General features: G+C 39.6%; 1 protein-coding gene across 4 annotated transcripts in view; it reads left to right on the top strand.

Annotated features, from left to right (window-relative positions):
• LOC126299578 (uncharacterized) overlaps positions 1-20,223 on the top strand; it is a 152,077-nt gene that overhangs the window by 24,659 nt on the left and 107,195 nt on the right. For 3 of the 4 annotated variants that reach the window (XM_049991587.1, XM_049991589.1, XM_049991590.1), the window contains exon 2: positions 4,715-4,840. The gene's annotated coding sequence lies outside the window, so the exon portion shown is untranslated. Of the gene's footprint in view, positions 1-4,714; positions 4,841-7,926; positions 8,018-20,223 lie in introns of all 4 variants that reach the window. The other variant, XM_049991588.1, reaches the window with a different exon arrangement.

Genomic DNA, 20,223 nt, shown 5'->3' with positions numbered 1-20,223 from the left:
CACTATTCCGTGGATCACACTAGTCACAGACACTTGGGGTACACTAATTCCATCCCAGGGGGTATGGGGTGGTGGCAGGAAGGGCATTTGGCCGCCCCTTCAACTAAAATTGGCAAATACGATTAACCATGCCACCCTGAGTAGCTGCGGGAAAAGGCACAATCAGAAGAAGAAGAAGAAGAAGAAGAAGAAGAAACCTAGTATTATTTTGAAAAGAACTGTGAACTTTGTTTCCAGTGATTATTCGTATGATACATTGTATATGTTGGTAACAGTGCAGGTTTCTAATGTCTGTAAATCATTATCTTTGCTTATTTGCTTTTGTTTCGCTAAAGCAGTTTGTTCACGTGTTACTGAATATTTGTTGCCCAAGTGCTACATATATTTGTGGAAGTACATATCCTTTAGTGTGCAATAAATACAAACTATACCACGCATCAAGAAATACAATTAAAGGAAATTCCGCGTTAACCAGTTCACAAACTGAACAAGCCACACTGTTGAAGGTAACCAATGTATGAGTTCTTCAGGGAAGAAACTCCACCATGGCATGCTTCCTGGTGATTCAAAATTGTTGTGTTAAAAGTGACGCTGTTTGTAGTGGATTTGTTGTTGATGCAGGCATCTTATCTTCTTTGATAAAGGAAGTGGCGAAATGTAAACAATGTGATTGTGCAGGCTGTCTGGAAATAACTGAACAACAAAGTAGCAGGAAGGGTTTAGCATCAAAATTAGTTGTTCTGTGTAGATCTTGCAATAAATGTACCTCGAAAATGACTTCGAACATTGCGCATTATTCACATGATGTGAATTTGAAGTTAGTGTATTCATTGCGTGCAGTAGGAAAAGAAAAAAAACGCTGCTTAAATGTTTTGTGGTTCAATGGACCTTCCTCCTCCTCCCAGTAGGTACAGGAAGTTCATAAAAATACTTTTAGGTGCCTTGGCAGTTTTGTCTAAAGCATTTATGAAATGTGCTGTAGAAGAAACTGTAAATATTAGTGGAACCAGGAAGATTGCTGTTGCACTTGATGGGCTATGGCAACTTCGAGAATATCGTTCTTTGAATGGTGTTGTAAGTGCTACTTCTCTGGAGGATGAGAAAGTTGTTGATGTTGAGTGCTTATTTAAGGCCTGCCAGACCTGCCATGGTAACACTGAAGGACATATTGAAAATCAGTGTACTAAGAATTATGATGGTTACACTGGAGGTATGGAGTGTGATAGAGCTCTGCAAATAGTTCAGAGGTCAGTGACCGTTTATAACGTTAGATATACGAAGTACCTAGGCGATGGGGACTCTAAAGCTTTCAATAAAATTAATGAGTTCAATGTTTATGGTGATACCTTGGTAACAAAACTGGAGTGTTGTGGATATGTGCAAAAGAGGATGGGTGCTAGATTGAGGAAGCTATGAAGAGAAATTAAAGGAAAGTTGCTATCTGATGGAAAATCTATGTCTGGCCAAGGCAAATTGACAGAAACTGGAAGAGACCAGAGTTATTATGGACTGGCCATTAGATGTACTGCACCTCTGAATGGAGTTACAGCAATGAGAAAAGCTTTATGGGCCACATATGACCACCCTGTTCACAGACTTTGCCCTAAAGGAGCAGATATTTGGTGTGGTTACCAAAAAGCAAAAGAAAGTGGTCAAATATACCATCATAAGCATTCTCTTCCTGAGTCTGTTATGAATGAAATAAAATGAATTTTTAGAGACCCGAGTAACCCTGTTTTGCTTAGTAAATGTCTTCATGGGCGCACTCAGAATACAAATGAAAGTTTCGACCATTCCATATGGGAAAGATTACCCAAGGATGTTTTTGTAGGACTAAAGTTGGTGTGCTAGATGCAGTGATATGTTTCAATGATGGAGTGATAGTAAAGTTTGGAAGTCCTGAGAAATTTAGGCATAAAATTTGGCTCTAATACGGAAGATCAATTGCTTGCGTGTGACAGACGACGGGTCCATGAAGCTAAAAGATTCACTTGTCAAGTTACCAAAAAAGCAAGAAGTGCTGAAAGGAATGCCAAGAGGAAGCTTGAAAATGAAGAAATGCTGCAGGATGAAGACTATGTTTCAGAAATGTTCGGAGGCACAGTTTAATTGGACTCATATCTTCATTAACAATTTCCCTCTAGCTGTATTTTTCAGAATTCAGGTACAAATATTTCCCAAAGTTTATAAAGCATTGATCTATTTTTTTTTCTTAACTTGCAATAGTCCTTACTTATGTAGTAGACCTAAGCTTTATTGCAGAATCAACTAAATTGTAGAAAAAATAACATTTTTACTAATTTTATAAAAATTAAAATGTAAGATGTGATATTTTTTTATCCTTGTAATATACATAATAGGTGGCCTAGTACCTCAGCCATCATGTCATGCATATCTGGTAAAATTTTGGTCTCCTTCAAATGTTTAATATTAGATTAAATGGTACCGCCATTGGAGGAAGCATTTTGGAAAAAAAAAATGCATCAATTTCTTTGTAATTTACTTAATAACCCTAAGCAGTTTCTAAAATATTCAAAATACTTCTAATTTGCTTGGAAAGTGTGCTGCATTACCTGATATCAACAAATAATCTGTGAAACATATACATTATAAATGTTGCCTGAAAGAAATAGGTGTTGATTTTTACATAATATTGAGCCTGAAAAGTACCCTGTATCCTTAACAGAGGGCATTGATGTACTTGAAAATATAGTACAACTCATGTCTATTATCATTGCATTGGCCTTTCCTTCTGTCCTAACATGAACCTAGTTTCTGTACTGTAGAAAGTACTCAAGCTAGAGGTCTTTGAAGGAGTCAATGAAAGCATATGATCATTGAGGTATCTTTTTATTAGCTTTCTGCTTGGAATCGAAAAAGTTGTGTCCAATGTGAAGTAATTACTGCTATGTTTCCAGTATGATTACAGATACATACACAAGTGTTTGTGTCACCGTGTCCCTTTTTGTAGAATGTCATATTGGTAACCATGAACGCCAGGTATGATTAAAAAGTAACAGGAATTTTTTAACTTTGAGGGCTTTTTATACATTTGATTTTCAAAAGTTTTTTTATCTGGTTGGTACACATGTTCCTTGTTTGCGTTTACAGCTGTTTCGAATAATTGGTTTATTGTTGACACTTGTAAAGATTATACATTTTTTGAGTACTTGACAAATTTTTACTTTCAAAAAATAATTGAATAATGGAATAAAGTGCAGCACCACATTTGAAAAGTTGACCGTGGTCTTTGGTGAATCTATTATCAGTAAGAAAGGAGTTTATGAGTTGTATACATATTTCAAAGAGGGTCGAGAAGACATTGAATACAATGACCACCTGGGACACCCAAGCACATCTATTAGTGACAACAGTGTGGAAGAAGTGAAGAAAATTGTTCTGAAAATTTGCCTAACCACCACCAGAGAGGTTGCTGTTGATGTTGACATATCCTTTATCTTATGCCAAGCAAATTTTTTTTTTTTTTTTTATTTTTGGGAGAGAAACATTCGGGAGCACAGTTTGTTCTGAAATTGTCGAATTTTTGTCCAAAAAGGTTGTTGCATAGACGTCACTCAGAAATTGCCGAGTGAAGTCTACAATGATCTAGAACTTCTAAAGAAGGTTAGAATAGGTGATGAAATGTGGGAATATGGGTATGACGTTGAAACCAGGGCCAAGTTGGCCCAGTGGAAACTGCCTGAAAGGCCAAGACCAAAAAAAATTCGACAAGCTCGATCACATGTGAAGGTTCTACTCTACAATTGGATAGTGCATCATGAATTCCAGCCATGTGGTCGTACAGTCAATAAGGAATACTACCCAAAAGTTACGCACCATTTGTATTATGAAATCCAAATAAAATGACCAGAATTATGGCAAAACCACTTGTGGAAATTGCATAATGATATGCTGCAGTCACACCTCAATGCTTGATAGTGATTTATTGTGGCAAAAAAAATCTAAAAAAAAACTTTTATGTTGCTTCAGCCACCATATTAGCCAGACATGGCCCTGTGACTTCTTTCTATTCCCGATGCTGAAGAGAACCATGGAAGGACATCGTTTTGCCACCATTGATGAGATAAAAACAGAATTGCTGAAGGAACTGAACACCATAATAAAAAGAGCTGCAGAAGTGCTTTCAAGATTGGAAAAAGTGCTGGCACAAGTGTATTATATCTGAGGGGGGATTACTTTGAAGAGGACACAGTTGAAGTTGATGAATACATAAAGTGTCTTCAAGAACTACAAAAATTTCCCTTTACTTTTTGATCGCACCTGGTATATAGAGCTCCCCAAAGATTCAGTTGTATTCTTTTGTGTTTCATTGATAATTACTTGGCATGTATAGGAATTTCATTCCTGCCATAGTTGAGTTGGGAAAGGAAAGGCGGAGCAATGTTTAATAACTTTGATTTCAGTGGGACATTAGAGGTGGTATAGATGGTTAGGAGAAGGGCATGGAACTCAGTTTGAAAATGAAATATGAAATGCTTAGAAGATTACCGTTCCTCATTTTTTGATTAAAGTTGTTACTGTTTCAACTTTTTCATGAATTGTAAGGCTTAATAATTAAGATGATGATCAGGGTGCATATAGGCCTGCATACTACTTATGGTACTGTACAGTTACTACTTAGATCCTTAGATTTTTCTTGCTTTGTAACTGTCAAGTTAAATTTTTGACACAATCTTGATTTAATTTGTTTAAGGACTGCCTTGGAAATCACCTTCAAAGATGCAACTCTTTCAAAGCATTGTGATGACTGGCACATTCTTAAGAACCACTAATTGCATGCTGATGTTTCAACAGCAGAGGGACATTCCAGGAGTGCCAGGTAAGTGCTCAACTTTTAGTCATGTTAACATTCATTCCAGATAACACGACTCCAGTAGATATACCACAAGAGCCTTTATTACACCGAAGAGCCAAAGAAACTGGTACACCTGCCTAATATCGTGCAGTGCTCTCGCGAGCACACAGAAGTGCCGCAACACAACATGACATGGATCGACTAATGTCCGAAGTATTGCTGGAGGGAACTGTCACCATGAATCCTGCAGGGCTTTCCACAAATCCATAAGAGTACAAGAGGGTAGAGATCTCTCCCGAACAGCACATTGCAAGGCATCCCAGATATGCTCAATAATGTTCATGTCTAGGGAATTTGGTGGCCGGCAGTAGTGTACAAACTCTGTAGCAATCCTGGACATGTGGGGTGTTATATTGTCCTGCTGGAATTGCTCAAGTCCATCGGAATGCACAATGGATGTGTATGGATGCAGGTGATCAGACAGGATGCTTACGTACGTGTCACCTGTTAGAGGCGTATCCAGATGTATTGGAGGCCCCATATCACTTCAACTGCACATGCTGCACATCATTACAGAGCCTCCACCAGTTTGAACAGTCCCCTGCTGAAATGCAGGGTCCATGGATTCATGAGGTTGTCTCCATACCTGTACACGTCCATCTGCTTGATACAATTTGAAATGAGACTCCTGTGACCAGGCAACATGTTCCAATCATCAACAGTAAAATGTCGGTCTTGACAGGCCCAGGCGAGGGCGTAATGCTTTGTGTCATGCAGTCATCAAAGGTACACGAGTAGACCTTCAGCTCCAAATGTTTTGTTGAATGGTTCGCATGCTAACACTTGCTGATGGCCTAGCATTAAAATTTGCACCAGTTTGCGGAAGGGTTACACTTCTGTCTCATTAAATGATTCTCTTCAATCATCATTGGTCCCTTTGTTGCAGGATCTTTTTCCGGCCGCAGCGATGACAGAGATTTGATGTTTTACCTGACTCCTGATGTTTGCGGTACACTCGTGAAATAGTCATATGGGAAAATCCCCTCCTCATAGCTACCTCGGAGATGATGTGTCTCATCACTTGTGCGCCAGCTATAACACCATTTTCAAACTCACTTAAACTTGATAATCTACCATTGTAGCAGCAGTAGCCGATCTAACAACTGTGCCAGTCCCTTGTCATATATAGGCATTGCTGACCACAGTGCTGTATTCTGTTTGTTTACATATCTCTGTATTTTAATACGCATTCCTATACCAGTTTCTGTGGCGCTTCAGTGTATGATTAACGAGCACACACTGATCTGTGCATGTTTGCTTGGTGTGTGTGTGTGTGTGTGTGTGTGTGTGTGTGTGTGTGTGTGTGTGTGTGTGTGTGTGTTTGTGTGTGTGTGTGTGTGTGTGTGTTATCTTCTCCTCTTATTTGTTCCCATTCACATTAAAAAATATATTTTACATTTTTTCCTTATTCCCTGCAGTGTAGTTGCACATGGTAAAACTTTTCAACAAGAATACTACTGGTCTTAACACTTGTTGAAAATAAATTGTCCAGCAAAATATGAAAGTACATATGCTCAGGAGCAGTAATGAATCTCAGTGCCTTGAGATATGTATTTATTTATTTTTATTGTGGGGTGGGGGGGAGATATTGAGTACTGTTAGTGGCTTATAGTGCATTTAAAAGTAGTTGCGGCTTTTGACAGTTCAGTATGGAGCGAGTGAAGGGAAGCACAGTCGCCAGCATGTGCTGAACACTTCAGCTGGCGCCCGATAATGCCAGGTCTGCTCAGCGCGTAACCTGTCAGCTGCACAAGCTGGCTGATTGCAGTCTTCTCTAACAAATTTTAAAGGAGCTATACTGTAATAAACTGAGTCTCACACATCTTATAGCTTCATTCATCATCATGAATTATCTATCATTTCTTTAATGGTCATAGTTGTTATAATATTTCGGTATTAGCTAAACCACTGCAAGAAATTCTTAAAGTTTGCAGTGAAAAATAAGGGTCGCTATGGAATTGCATTTTGTGTATGTTAGGCCATACGTTGCTGCATATGAAATTTAGATTGTTCTTTAAAACTCTAAGGATATTTCTACCTGTCATCAGTGTCGAGAAATGGAATGTATGTAAAGGGCTCTGTCACGAACGCACTCACCAGTGAAAAAGCCAGGATGAAATATTCATGAATCCCTTATATCTTATAAACGTTCTGAGATATCAAAACAAGATTTAGGCAAATGGTAGCACGCAAAGAGAAGGGTATTTTGCCACATGATTAATATGTGAAACTTCTATACCTACTGAAATATAAAGTCAACCACATATTTTTAAAATGACATAATGTAATTTTTAAGGACCATCAGTAGACTGTGAAACGAGAGTTGCTGTGGGTTTTGCAACAGTATAAGTGAAGAACCTGCACATTTATTTTTATACTGAGAATGGGTTTTCTCATAACTGTTGGCAAGTCTTGGCCTCAGTTACTAGTTTAATAATACACAGTTTTAGGATTCTGCAACAATTTCAACTGCATTAGAATGTTAATGAGTAGTAACCTGTAAACTCTGGTGTGTTTAGGCAAAAAAAAGTCTGATTTAAATGAACGTGTTGCGGAGGAAGCCTGTTTAAACTACACTCTTTAGCAATAGCCATTTTGATGACTTGATAGTGTGGAGTTTTTAGTTTGTACAGTAATAAAAGTTCCATTAAATTTGCCTTACACAAGCTAGGTTGAGCTTTATCCAACCGAACATTTCTTGTACCCTGAGAAAAATAACTGCTTTCCTCCGCTGCATTGCTGGACCTTTGTCCATCACAACTGAGTGATATTGCACATTGTCCATTGCCATCGTCAAATTCAGAGGAACATTTTGCAATTGGACATTATCTTCACAACCAGGGAACGTATTCTTGGATGCCCACTTATATTGCGAGCTTCGTGTTGAGACATGATGCACTGTTATTATTAACGCAGTGCCAAAACGAATACCTGACAACTGTAGAACACTTCAATGCCAGAAAATATCATTTCACAACGTGAGCTAATGAATGTAGATGCCTTTAATGAGTGACACCACATGGTACTGTTTATTTGTGGTTTGGCAACAGGGGCGCTTTACCCACCGAACTGCTGGCGGTGTGGTAGGGAATGCCGCCTCGCCATTGGTGTTAACTGAGCAACAGCGTCATGTCACCTTCGGTGAGCCAAATGTCAAAAGTAGCAACTAATTTTAAACACTCTGTAATTTCATTTAACCATCACAAGTTTTTCTTGGTATATCTCTCGTCAGCTGCTGGACACGTACATCAGCAAATGTTTTAATCTAAAACCTTTTGACATATTGGAACATCAATTGAGGCGTGATGTGCGATATTGTGGGCCACGGTTAATATTTGTCACAGCAAAAGGAAATTGCCCATTGGTCATGAGAACAGTGCACTTGCTCACAAATGAGCTTTGACAAAACTGAGGAATTTGAACTGTGCATCATTGGAACATCCTCACTGTTCAGTAGTTGAAGCCCCCATTGACTTCTGCTGGTTTCCACCTTGAAAGAAATGTTGTTGGAAACCATTTTGAATCCAGTGGAGAGGATGTGGCAGTCATACATCGGTATTTTGTAGACCTTCCAGAATACACCTGTGAGAATGGAATCCACTCACTGGCAAATATTGGTCAAAATGTGTTGATAAGTAATTGAATTTTTCACCTAAAACACAAACTTTCACTTCTAGGTCGAGAACTTTTTTCGTGTCCTCACAAAGGTACAAGTATTGAGGGATTTCTATTTTCCTTTACTGTAAACTGTGACAAGCTGAGTACAGCGGAGACTGAGCATCTTGCAGAAATTACATAACTTAATGTTAGTAAGGGAATGTGTAGGAAGTGGGACATTCTTCTGGCCTGGTTGGCCTCCACCTCGTGCCTTGTAAAATTCTTAGCATCTTATAGACGGCTGCATTGTTGCTTTTAACGGTGGCTTGTGGACTTAGGCTAATAGCTGACATTGTGGTTTTAATAAAGTGCCATTTATTCTACTTTTGTTTGATTTCTGTGTAGCATAGTCTCAAAAGCCATTTGTCTAGTACCTTAAAAGAATGATTGAGGATACGCAAACAATATATTGATATGTTTATAGTATCAGAAATGATTGAATAATTTCTAACAGTATATTTTACATTTTGAGAAAACTGCCATAACTTTGTTGACTATTTAGTTCTCCACAGTTATAAGTGTAGCTTATTCATGAGTGCGTTGTTGTTAGTTAAAGACTAGCAGTGTTAGTGGTGCAAGTTATAAATTTTACCCAGTAATCTTCACTTTTCAACCCCCCCCCCCCCCCCAACAAAATCTAGTGTAGGAAAGGACGTAATGTACTAAAGCACCTTAGTGGGCGAAACTTCCTTGCAGATTAAAACTGTGTGCCGGACTGAGACTTGAACTTGGGACCTTTGCCTTTCGCGGAGAAGTTCTCTACTCGCCCACAAAAGGCAGAGGTCCCGAGCTCGAATCTCAGTCCTGCACACAGTTTTAATCTGCCAGGAAGTTTTATATCAGCACACACTCCGCTGCAGAGTGAAAATATGATTCAGGAAACCTTAGCGGGTGTTTATGAATTTAATGGCCAATCAGTCATTCTCAGAATGTTGGATTTATTTGAAGTTGTGCTTTATGGCTATAATGTAATGTGAATGCTGGGATGGTTTCTTAAAAAAAATACCTTTTTTATGTGTAGTCGTCCTCGTATAGTGATCTCTCATCAGCAGGGTATTAAACTTGGTCGCTTCCTTACCTCAGTTTTGATACTTTTTGCCTCCATTACTATTATTTACAAGTACCTTGCTTTCCCCTTCTTGTCTTTAGTATCCCTGTCAGCAGATATCACGATGAAAGCAGATAAGCTGGCGTGAGTAGAGCAACGAAGTGGTTAGGAATCCTGCTGTGGAGGGCTTATGCATCACATAGTATGGGAAGATCCACTGGTGGATCTGTTTACTTGCAGGCAGCAGTAAACAGGTGGACCCATGCTCACACTGAACTCAACTGCTACGGACCTCGTCTTGCACTTTGTGCTGAGTATTGTTGTGTGATTAGTCGTTGGCCGCCCGCAGCAGCCATGTGCGGAGTTTATTTCTGTGCATGGGTCTCTGTGGGTTCAAATGCTCTGCTTCCCATAGATTGACGTGTATGGTGAGTTCATTTCCTCTCATGGGGTTCTATTTCCTGGTTATTAATGAGGGACCGTGATGGTAGGAACAGTTGCACCTACAGAAAGAGCAGCAGTAGCAGCTACAGGATAAGATGCAGTCATCGGCAGGTAGCCATGCACTCACTGCACAGTTTTCTTCTCCACTATTTGCCAGTTTCATTGAGTCTACAGAAGGGTGGGAACGTGCACTGGTTCTTGCTGCACTGCCAGGTGAGACCTATCGTTCATGTAGTTGATTAGGCTGCTTTTTTATTGTTGTCCAGCAGTGTGGGTTTATATGATGTTGTCGTCCAAAATATGAAGCCCTCTACTGTGTCTAAGAAACTCCCTTTGACGAGCTTTGTCAGCTGCTTACACAGTATTTCTGTCATCAAACCCGTGTGGTGGCAACATGATTGCATTTTAAACAATGCCACAAGTGCCCAGAGTAGCAGTATCCAGCCTGGATCACCAATATGCAGAGCATCTCGTGCAAATGCCATTTTGAGTGTCCCAAATGTGCTACCTTTTATGTAGACTGTCTAATTCGAGATGTGTTTGTGTTTGGTTAGCTCCTTATCCCATGGTCCTGATTGTCCCTTCTTTAATTGACATTGGCCAAATTGCAGCATCGTATGAGTTTATGGTGGTGGCTAAGGGTGTTCATTTTGATAATTGGCATGTGGCTCAATTATGTGAGCATGGTAAACAGAGTCCACTGCTCTGTGGGATACTCCTGGTGGCTTTACCTCACATCAAGTCATTGTGTGTTACTGTCATTGACAATGCCAGTGTAGTGGCATCGTGGCACTCCCCATCTTCACTGACAATGATTCCCAGGTCCTTGGCGTTGTTGACTTGAATGGGCCAGTGGTGCTGTACCGATTGTCAGTTGTTGAATGTTCACTGAGACTGCCTGCATGTGTAGGCCACTTGTGAAGTATGCCATTTGACAGGACATTTGGCAACTATTTGTGACACTCGGTGGTCTGTGAATCAGTCCTCGCACACTCTAGTGTTTTCCCTGGACTCTGTGGCTACCTCCACCACCCTGCATGTGTCATCCTAGCGTATTTTGCTGACGTTCATAGTAAACTGTGCATTCCCTAGCAGGGACAGTTCTCCGCCTTCACACATTACAAGGATGTGGAACAGCAACTTACATTATTAGTGGTCAGTATATCTTTGGGCTTAATATTTTATCAGTTTTTGGCTTCTAGGTCATTCATGGAATTACATTTGCCCCAGTAAGCCTTGGGTTCCTGCCTGCCGAGGTGAAGACCATGGTTTTCGACCCCCCTCCCCCTCCTGTCATTTTTCTGCCCCCATCATCGATTGAGGTGACCTCGTCCCCACTGCTGCCAGGGGATCTGGCTTTGCCATGGTCTCCATGTCCTTAAATTTCTCCAAGGTAACCAGAGGTGTCGACGTTGCCTCCTTTGGTGGTCAGTCAGCTGCCAAGTTCTCCAGTGCTCTCCCTGCTTCTGCACCAGAGGTTATGGCCTTTCTTGGCCATATACACGGGTTTTTTCGGCCATATATATGGCCTTTTCAGGGGGGCAGACGTTGTATTCCAGTGGATATTGTGATGGAGGCAGATGAGGTGGCATGGGTAGAGCAGCGGATTTGTTCGGGGACCTGCCCTGGAGGGCGTGTTGAGTAGTATGGACAGAGCTGCTGATGGAGGTGTTTACTTCTGGGTAGCGGTAAGTAGAGCAGACCAAGCTGATGCTGAGCTCAAACAATGCGGACCTCGCTTGCACTTTGTACTGAGTGCTGTTGTTATGTGCTTAGTCATTATACATCCACACCAGTTGTATGCTAATATGATTGCCATGTGTATCTTCACATCGGTTTGGACTTTTGCTCTCTGTAGACTGACTTTCACAGTTACCGGGTTCTGTTGCCTGGTCATCATTGAGCCACTGTCAGCCCGTGAAGTACGCATGCTGATGGTGTAGAGTAGCAGCATTGTCATGCCTGTGCAGATACAAAATACTCTATTTTTTTATTTTCTTCGTGTGTGTGGTTATTCTGTAAGGGCAAGTCAAACAGTATCATAATTTGAAAACCTTAGAAAAGGCTAGTTTTTTCATATTGTTTAGTGTGCAGACAATTCTGTACTTCTATGTAGCACCATGCTTCAAAAACTGTAGTATTGGCATCTTACTGAGTTATGACAAACCAAGACTGTTGTTGTTTCACCGTTGACTGTGTCGTAGCGTCAGTTACATTTTCTAGGTCTGTAATCATATGAATGTTGCAGGGCAGTTTTGTTGTGTGCTTTAGAGGGTCTTCCCTTGTGGTGAATGTCAAGAAGGTGAAAATTATACTATTTATTAAATGTTTCCCTACTTTTATGCCCTCTATTCTACACACTCTAATATGATTGGCTCTTATGTAACAAGGCAAGTTGTTCATATTTCAGCTCTGGCCATTTCTTGTGCTGTTGAATTTACGTTTCATAGAGTGGCGATTGTGGATTAACTGAGTAGATTACAAAGGTGTTACAAACATATATTAGAAAAAAAAATTAAACTGGGTTATGAGTGGCATACTGGTTGGAAAAAACATGCTATTGGGGAACTGTAGGTGCTCACGCTACATCAGCTGTATTAAGCTTATTCAAGAATGCCAATTTCTGGCATAATTGTTACGAACAAGCACCAATAACAAGAGAGCAGGTAAGGTTAGACCACTGAACAAAGCAGTCATGAGAAGTGAAAAAGTATTACATTTCATAATAGCTCCTTTGCAGTGAAATTTTGTGAGGAATCAGTTAAGAAAGTGTCTTCTTTCCCATTGCAAAACAAGTCTAGGACTAACAAGAATTTTGAAATCAGTGTAGGCCTCTTAACACAACCATGTTCTGAAGACTACAAGTTTTTACTACATAAGCAAGCTGACAAAATGTCTCAGCTTTGAGAATTTTTTCAAAACATAGGGGTGGGATGGTGGTGTGTCACATCAGTGTTTGATTTGATACAGAGGTCAGTGGAAACACAAGCAAGCACACCTCATGCACACATGACCACTGTCTGCAGCAGAATTTCGATCCCAGCTGCTGAGGTGGTGCCCTCGTGTTCCTAAGGTGTGCTTGCTTGTGTGAATGAATGTGTGTGTGCACTTCCTTTTCTGACAAGGGCTTTGGCCAAAAGCTAATGTTTAAGTGTCTTTTCATTGTGCCTGTCTGTAATTCGACATGTACTTGTTGTAATGTTGTGTGTACTGCCAAGTTAAATTCTTGGTAGAAAAGGGGATAGCCAGTTATGAGATATTTTTTTTAAGTTTCTGCTCTTGATATGTGAATAAATATCCTTTTGTTTTGCTTTTTGGATTATTCCTCAGTAATGAACGCAGAATGAAAACAATGTAATTGCCTGCATGCACAATAATTAAATATTTACCAACACCTCTGTTTAACAACAATTGTACCACTGCCACATTATTTGATAGCGACGTGGTTTTCAAATTTGGATATTTCATTTTTCACATGATAGTTGTACAAAGTGTTCTTTTGCAACTATTTTTAAAATTGCATGTTTGTGAAAAGTTATGTATTAATTTGCAAATGAAAATGTGTTTTGATTTTCCATTTATTACACATTCTGGAAGAAACATTACTGTAGCTATTATTTTATGTCCGTGTATTGCATCTTAACATATATAAATTGAAATCCTCTGCTCATTTCTGTCTGTCTGTCTGTTTTGGCTAATCTCAGGAACTACTGTATTGATTTTGATACAGTTTTATTAATAGATTGATTATCAAGGAAGGTTTGTGTATATAATTTATAAATCTTTTGTGCAAATTGACTGAACAAATGATTAAGTCCCCAGTGGTGCGAAATCAATACTGTTACCACATAACGCTGATAGTTGTAAGGCCACTCAACAAGCACACTAGACATTGCAGGTTATTTACAAAATCTGCTGTATGCTGTAGCTTGCACCAGTGTGGTGCTGCTGTTGGGCAGCCTCGCTTCCCACATTGCTGCCAAAATGTGGTTGGAGCCCACACAGTGCTGACATGTGACAGTAACAAGTGGGGTTTTGAGCGTGTTGTCAACATAGTATGCACTTATATTTAAAGTTTTGTTTAGGTGCATCTCAGTTTTGAACATTTTTATTTTTATTTGTTTACTTTTTTAAATCGTATTTTGACAATTCCAGATATAGGACTCAATATGTTTAATGCTAAAAGAATGTGGTTAACATACAGTAATGAAAGTGGTGAATGAAGATAAATGTGTTTATCAAATGTCACAGGGTGTAACTTTTTTCAGAGGAGAAGTGAAACCTCTGATGAGCAAAATGGTTGGCTTTCTGACAGCCATAGTAGCCAGAGATAACAAGGGTTGTAGACGGAATGTAGTGTTCCTTTACCTTTATACTATGATACAGCTAATGCTCAGATAGAAAGACAAAGGCTGTTAAAGTTTGTATCTGCCACAGAAACACTTGACAAACTAAGGGTAGAATATAAAACGTTAATACATGGTTGAATAAAGAATATTTTACAGTGAATTACTATTCAACATTGGATTATAAAAACGATCCAGCTGTTTCTATAAGTAATCAGCCTCATGTTTGTCAGTACTGTCCTGCTTTGAGATAGATGGGAGCAAAGGCATGTGCCGTTCCAGTGATAAAGTTTTATACCAGATGTAATTATCGCACCACCAGAACCTTCTTACTACAAGTCACTCAAAATATAGAGATTTCAAATAGAATGTTAATAGTTTCAATAATGCATTTCGAATGATCTCACTCAAAAGTTAGCAACTGATTGAATGTGGATTCAGACCTACATTTAAAGTGTGGGGTTAGGTTTACCACCTGGCAGGCAGCCTTCTTTCATATCATGCTGATGACTATAATTTGTATCTACCTCATTGCCAATCCTGAGACACAGGTAGCTACAAGAAGTAATAAAATTTGAAGAGAACTGCTTGGTAGCACGTTAGTGAGATCACTAGAAGACATTTTGCAGTCTCACAATATGTACATACAGTCTTTAAAGACTGCCATGAAAGTGGTCGTCCTAATGTCTCAGACTACATTGTAGTCATTCACACAAACAGGGTGCGTGCTGGTGAACACTGTGGTTGTTATAATGCTGAATGTGTGAATGAAGTAGCAGTTGTGATGGTTGGGAAACAATTGAACAAAAGGTATATCGTGCTGTTAGAATCAAGAAATTTCAGAGTTGAATCTATCCTAAGGCAGCCTCCAATATGCCTTGATGTTGTGTTGAGGTGAGGATGGATATTTAATTGATCTTGCTCAAGTTGGTTGTTTTAGTAGTACCTCACCACAGAAAAAAACTTTCCTGCATGAAGTGTTATTGCTATAGTATAATAGAGCAGCAGAAAACTTTAGTTTTGTGCCACGCACATAAATGTGGAACTTTATCATTCTGTGAAATTGGTAAAATATGTCAGAAATATATTAATAAAGACAATGATGGAGTATACTTTTTGTCCAGTTATCCACTGAAGTGGAGCAATTCCAATCAGGCTGCTACATTTGTAGTTAAATAGGGTTTTATCCTTCAATGTACATGAACAGGTGCCATCTATTACCTGCCTTGCTGTTCATTTGAAAATGCACGAGAGTGTACTTCACAGAAAACAATCTGAACGATGTGAATGATCCCCGTCACACTATGTTAAGTGCATTTTTCAAATTGTACATAGATGATGACTTTGCAAAAACTCTGACCTCTGATCAAATCCCAGGTTATTACACATGGAATCAAGTTACTAAAAATTCCATCAACGGAAACGGATAACATTGGTTGATGGTCACATGAACATTAGAAAAACGTATGCTGTTCACAAGAGTACATTCTTAACCCCAACAACAGTGAAAGCTTTCACTCAGTAATGTTACTCAACATTGTTAAAGGTCCTACTTCATTTGCATGTCTACACGCTGTGCACTGTGTGACTTACGATGCTTCCAACGAATGTACAAAGCCATGGGTCTACTAGATGATGATTCTCACTAACAAAATAAGCTATGCAAAGCTGTGATATGCAGTACAGCAAAATCATTCACATTTATCTGTTATCACAGTATCCCGATGCTTCTTTGACAAAATCACTGCAAAGTAATGACAGCAGACATACTACACTATAAATGACAAGAACTGTGATCAAGTGATACAGATTACAATTAAAATGTTTTTGATGAAGCTTTAGTTGAACTGAATAAAGAGGTTGAATCTCTTTTGGTAAAATTTGTAAAACATTTTGGATGTCCTTTACCAAAGATCCAAATATAAGTAAATCAATCAATATGAAATTTGTATTTGAAATAAACTGTGATCATTCCCAGCTTCCACAGACCTTTCAAGGCACTGGAAAGACTTTTCTAATTAATCTAATACTTGTAAAAGGCAGATCTGGTGGAAAAATTATTCCCACTGTGGCATTGTATGGCATTGCTGCCACACTTTTGGAATGCAGGCTACCTGCTAATTCCACATTCATGAAATTTCATGGTGGCTACATGTACAGAATCTATAATGTTTCTAAGCAAAGTAATACTGGTAAATTGGTGCAGGAGTGCACATTTATTGTTTCAATGTCCCATAAAATGACTGTTGAACTGTTTGTTTCCTGGAGACTTTCATCAAATATTACCAGTAATTGCAGAAGGGATGAGTAGACGGAGTCAAGTCATCTTTGAAAAGATCTTACCTATGGCGACAAATATAAAAAATTGGAACTTAAAACTAATATTATGTGAGCTCTCTCTTTCACCTAAGGTAATATGAGGGTGTGCTGAAAAGCAGTGCCTCAGAGCTTATTACATGAAAACTCCTAAAACTTTTTAAATTGCCAGAAATAATCTGCTTCAGTGGCTAACCCATAAAATTGGATTTGATCAAATTGACAGTGTCATCACCGCAGAATAAGACACATTATCAACACTTTACATCTTTATTCTTCATGCTATATTTTATTTGTCAATATTGTCACCCTGGCGACAAACACATTTGCCCCAATGAGACACCAGTTTGTGGATACTGTCACTGTAGAATGTTGGACTTTTTTGACAGAGCGACAACCTCACTTCTGCTTGTACTATTTCATCTCTATCAAAGTGAAGTCCTCAGAGGTGTCCTTTAAGTTTTGGAAACAGATGAATATCAGATGAGTTTAAGTCAGGACTGTATGGAGGATGATCGATGATGGTGAACCAAAGGTGTCGGATTTTTGCAGATGTTGCAGTGTTTGTGTGTGGTCTGACGCTGTCATGCTGAAGGAGAGGCTGTTCCATGTGTGGGTGAACTCTCTGTATTTGAAACTTGATTACAGAACACTGTTTCTCATGCACCGACATTGTTAGATTACACACCTCCATGTTACGCACTACAATTTGGACCCCTCTTGCAGCAGTGGCTGAAAATATGTAGACATGAAGAATAAAGATGTAGAATGTTAATAATGTTTGTTTTATTTAAAAAGCTTTTAAGAGTTACCACATACAAAATTCAAAGGCATCACTTCTCAGCATGCCCTCATTCATTTTGCGAGTAACATGCTGAAAATAGGAAATGGTGAAATAAATTTTAATAATGACTTTTTTGTGTTACCAAGTGTGTTGGAATTAACTGAAAAACTATGCCCAGATACACATACCATGCCAACTGAGACACTCGATTGGTTTCAGTAAAGATCTATTCAGTCGTCTATGAATGAACAAGGCAGTAAAGTAAATGACTTAATTCTGTTCAAGTATGATGTCCCATCACAAATTTATTACTCTTTTGACACAGTCCTAGAGAGGAAGCAGTACATTACCATACTGAATTTTGAAATTCATTGATGCTGCATGGAACTCCACTGCATAAATTAATGCTGAAAGTAGGTGCAATGGAACAAGACTCTGAATAACCAATCTCAAAATATTTTTGATCCAGTGCACAATAATAACTGGTGGTGGGACTGGAACAACTGGTCTGATGCCATGAATACCAATGATAACCTACAGACTTACCTTTCTGGTAACTCATGAGATTCACCTTTGGTACCACAATTAACAATGCACAGGGCTAGACACTGAACATTGCTGGAATTGACTTAAGCATGCAGTGTTTTACATATCCAGTTGTATGTGGCCCTGTCGCTTGTACCCCAAAACATAGTAATTTTTACACCTAATCCTGAAGAGGTCATCAATGTAGTACACACAGAAATATTTAAATACATGGAAAATATCTGCTGGACCAAAGTTAAAGCATAAACAGTAAGCTTTGTAGTGCTTCATCTGGAGGCTAAATGCAACAATTTTTCAACTTTCTTTACAAACATGATCACTACTAGAATTTGGAGATAATATTCTGTTCAGAGGCCTGCAGTGGGAATATGTGGCCTGCCTAAGACAATAGCCATGACTAGCAGGTGAACCTTAACTAAGCTGCTGAGTTAGCTGTAGGGCAGCACCCAGGTCTGCCGGAATGTGCAGTGCCCTGGCGCAGCCAGAGTCCACTCGAGGGCTGTTTGTCTTGGCTGCTTGTGTAATCCAGGTGCCCGCTAGGTGGACACAAACCAAACTCTCTGTGGTCCATTTGGAAGCATCTTTGTACTTTGTTCTATATTTACCGATACAGTATTTAACCTCTGGTCTTATACTAAATTAACTGATGGCTGTAACATCAGTTGCAAGATGATTCATTGAAGCTTCTCTGTTGCATATAGTTGGTAAATCAACATATTCCAGAATGAGATTTTCACTCTGCAACGGAGTGTGCGCTGATATGAAACTTCCTGGCAGATTAAAACTGTGTGCACGACCAAGACTCGAACTCGGGACCTTTGCCTTTCGCAGGCAAGTGCTCTACCATCTGAGCTACCGAAGCACGACTCACGCCCAGTACTCACAGCCTTACTTCTACCAGTATCTCGTCTCCTGCCTTCCAAACTTTACAGAAGCTCTCCTGCAAACCTTGCAGAACTAGCACTCTTGAAAGGAAGGATACTGCGGATACATGGCTTAGCCGCAGCCTGGGGGATGTTTCCAGAATGAGATATTCACTCTGCAGCGGAGTGTGCGCTGATATGAAACTTCCTGGCAGATTAAAACTGTGTGCACGACCAAGACTCGAACTCGGGACCTTTGCCTTTCGCAGGCAAGTGCTCTACCATCTGAGCCACCGAAGCACGACTCACGCCCGGTACTCACAGCTTTACTGGCAGAAGTATGGCTGTGAGTACTGGGCGTGAGTCGTGCTTTGGTAGCTCAGATGGTAGAGCACTTGCCCGCGAAAGGCAAAGGTCTCGAGTTAGAGTCTCAGTCGGGCACACAGTTTTAATCTGCCAGGAAGTTTCAAATCTTGTTACATACATCTGAAAAAATAGTTAATTTTATTGAAAGTCATCCTACAAGTTATCAAATTTTTGCAATACTGTGTTATGAAATGACAAGTGTTTATAAGTTTTATTTGACACTCATGGGAATTAGGTGGTCATATTGTAGCAAAACTGTTCTCATATTGAAACATCCTGGCAGATTAAAACTGTGCGCCAGATTGAGACTCGAACTCAGGATCTTTGCCTTTTGCAAGCAAGAGCTCTGCCAACTGAGCTACCCAAGCACGACTCACGCCCCATCCTCACAGCTTTACTTCTGCCAGTACCTCATCTCCTACCTTCCAAACTTTACAGAAGCTTTCCTGCGAATCTTGCAGAACTAGCACTCCTGAAAGAAAGGATTTTGCGGAGACATGGCTTAGCCGCAGCCTGGGGGATGTTTCCAGAATGAGATTTTCACTCTGCAGTGGAGTGTGAGCTGATATGGAACTTCCTGGCAGATTAAAACTGTGTGACAGACCGAGACTTGAACTCGGGACCTTTGCATTTTGCAGGCAAGTGCTCTACCAACTGAGCTACTCAAGCACGACTCATGCCCCGTCCTCACAGCTCAGTTGGTAGAACACTTGCTCACGAAAGGCAGAGGTCCCGAATTCGAGTCTTGGTCCGACACACAGTTTTAATCTGCCAGGAAGTTTCATATCAGTGCACACTCCACTGCACAGTGAAAATCTCATTCTGTTCTCATATTGTATTAAGTGTATATTTTTATCTTCAGCTACAACTTTTCCAAGGCAAAATCTGGCTTCATTCTGTGGCTTATTTAGCAGACTTTTCTGAAAAATCAACAACTTAAATTTATTACTTCAGAGAACAAACGTAAACCTATCTAT

This window comes from Schistocerca gregaria, chromosome X (genome assembly GCF_023897955.1).
Source record: "Schistocerca gregaria isolate iqSchGreg1 chromosome X, iqSchGreg1.2, whole genome shotgun sequence".
Taxonomy (NCBI): domain Eukaryota; kingdom Metazoa; phylum Arthropoda; class Insecta; order Orthoptera; family Acrididae; genus Schistocerca; species Schistocerca gregaria.
The sequence above is the reverse complement of the archived record's forward strand: the minus strand, read 5'-3'. Positions and strand labels throughout refer to the sequence as shown.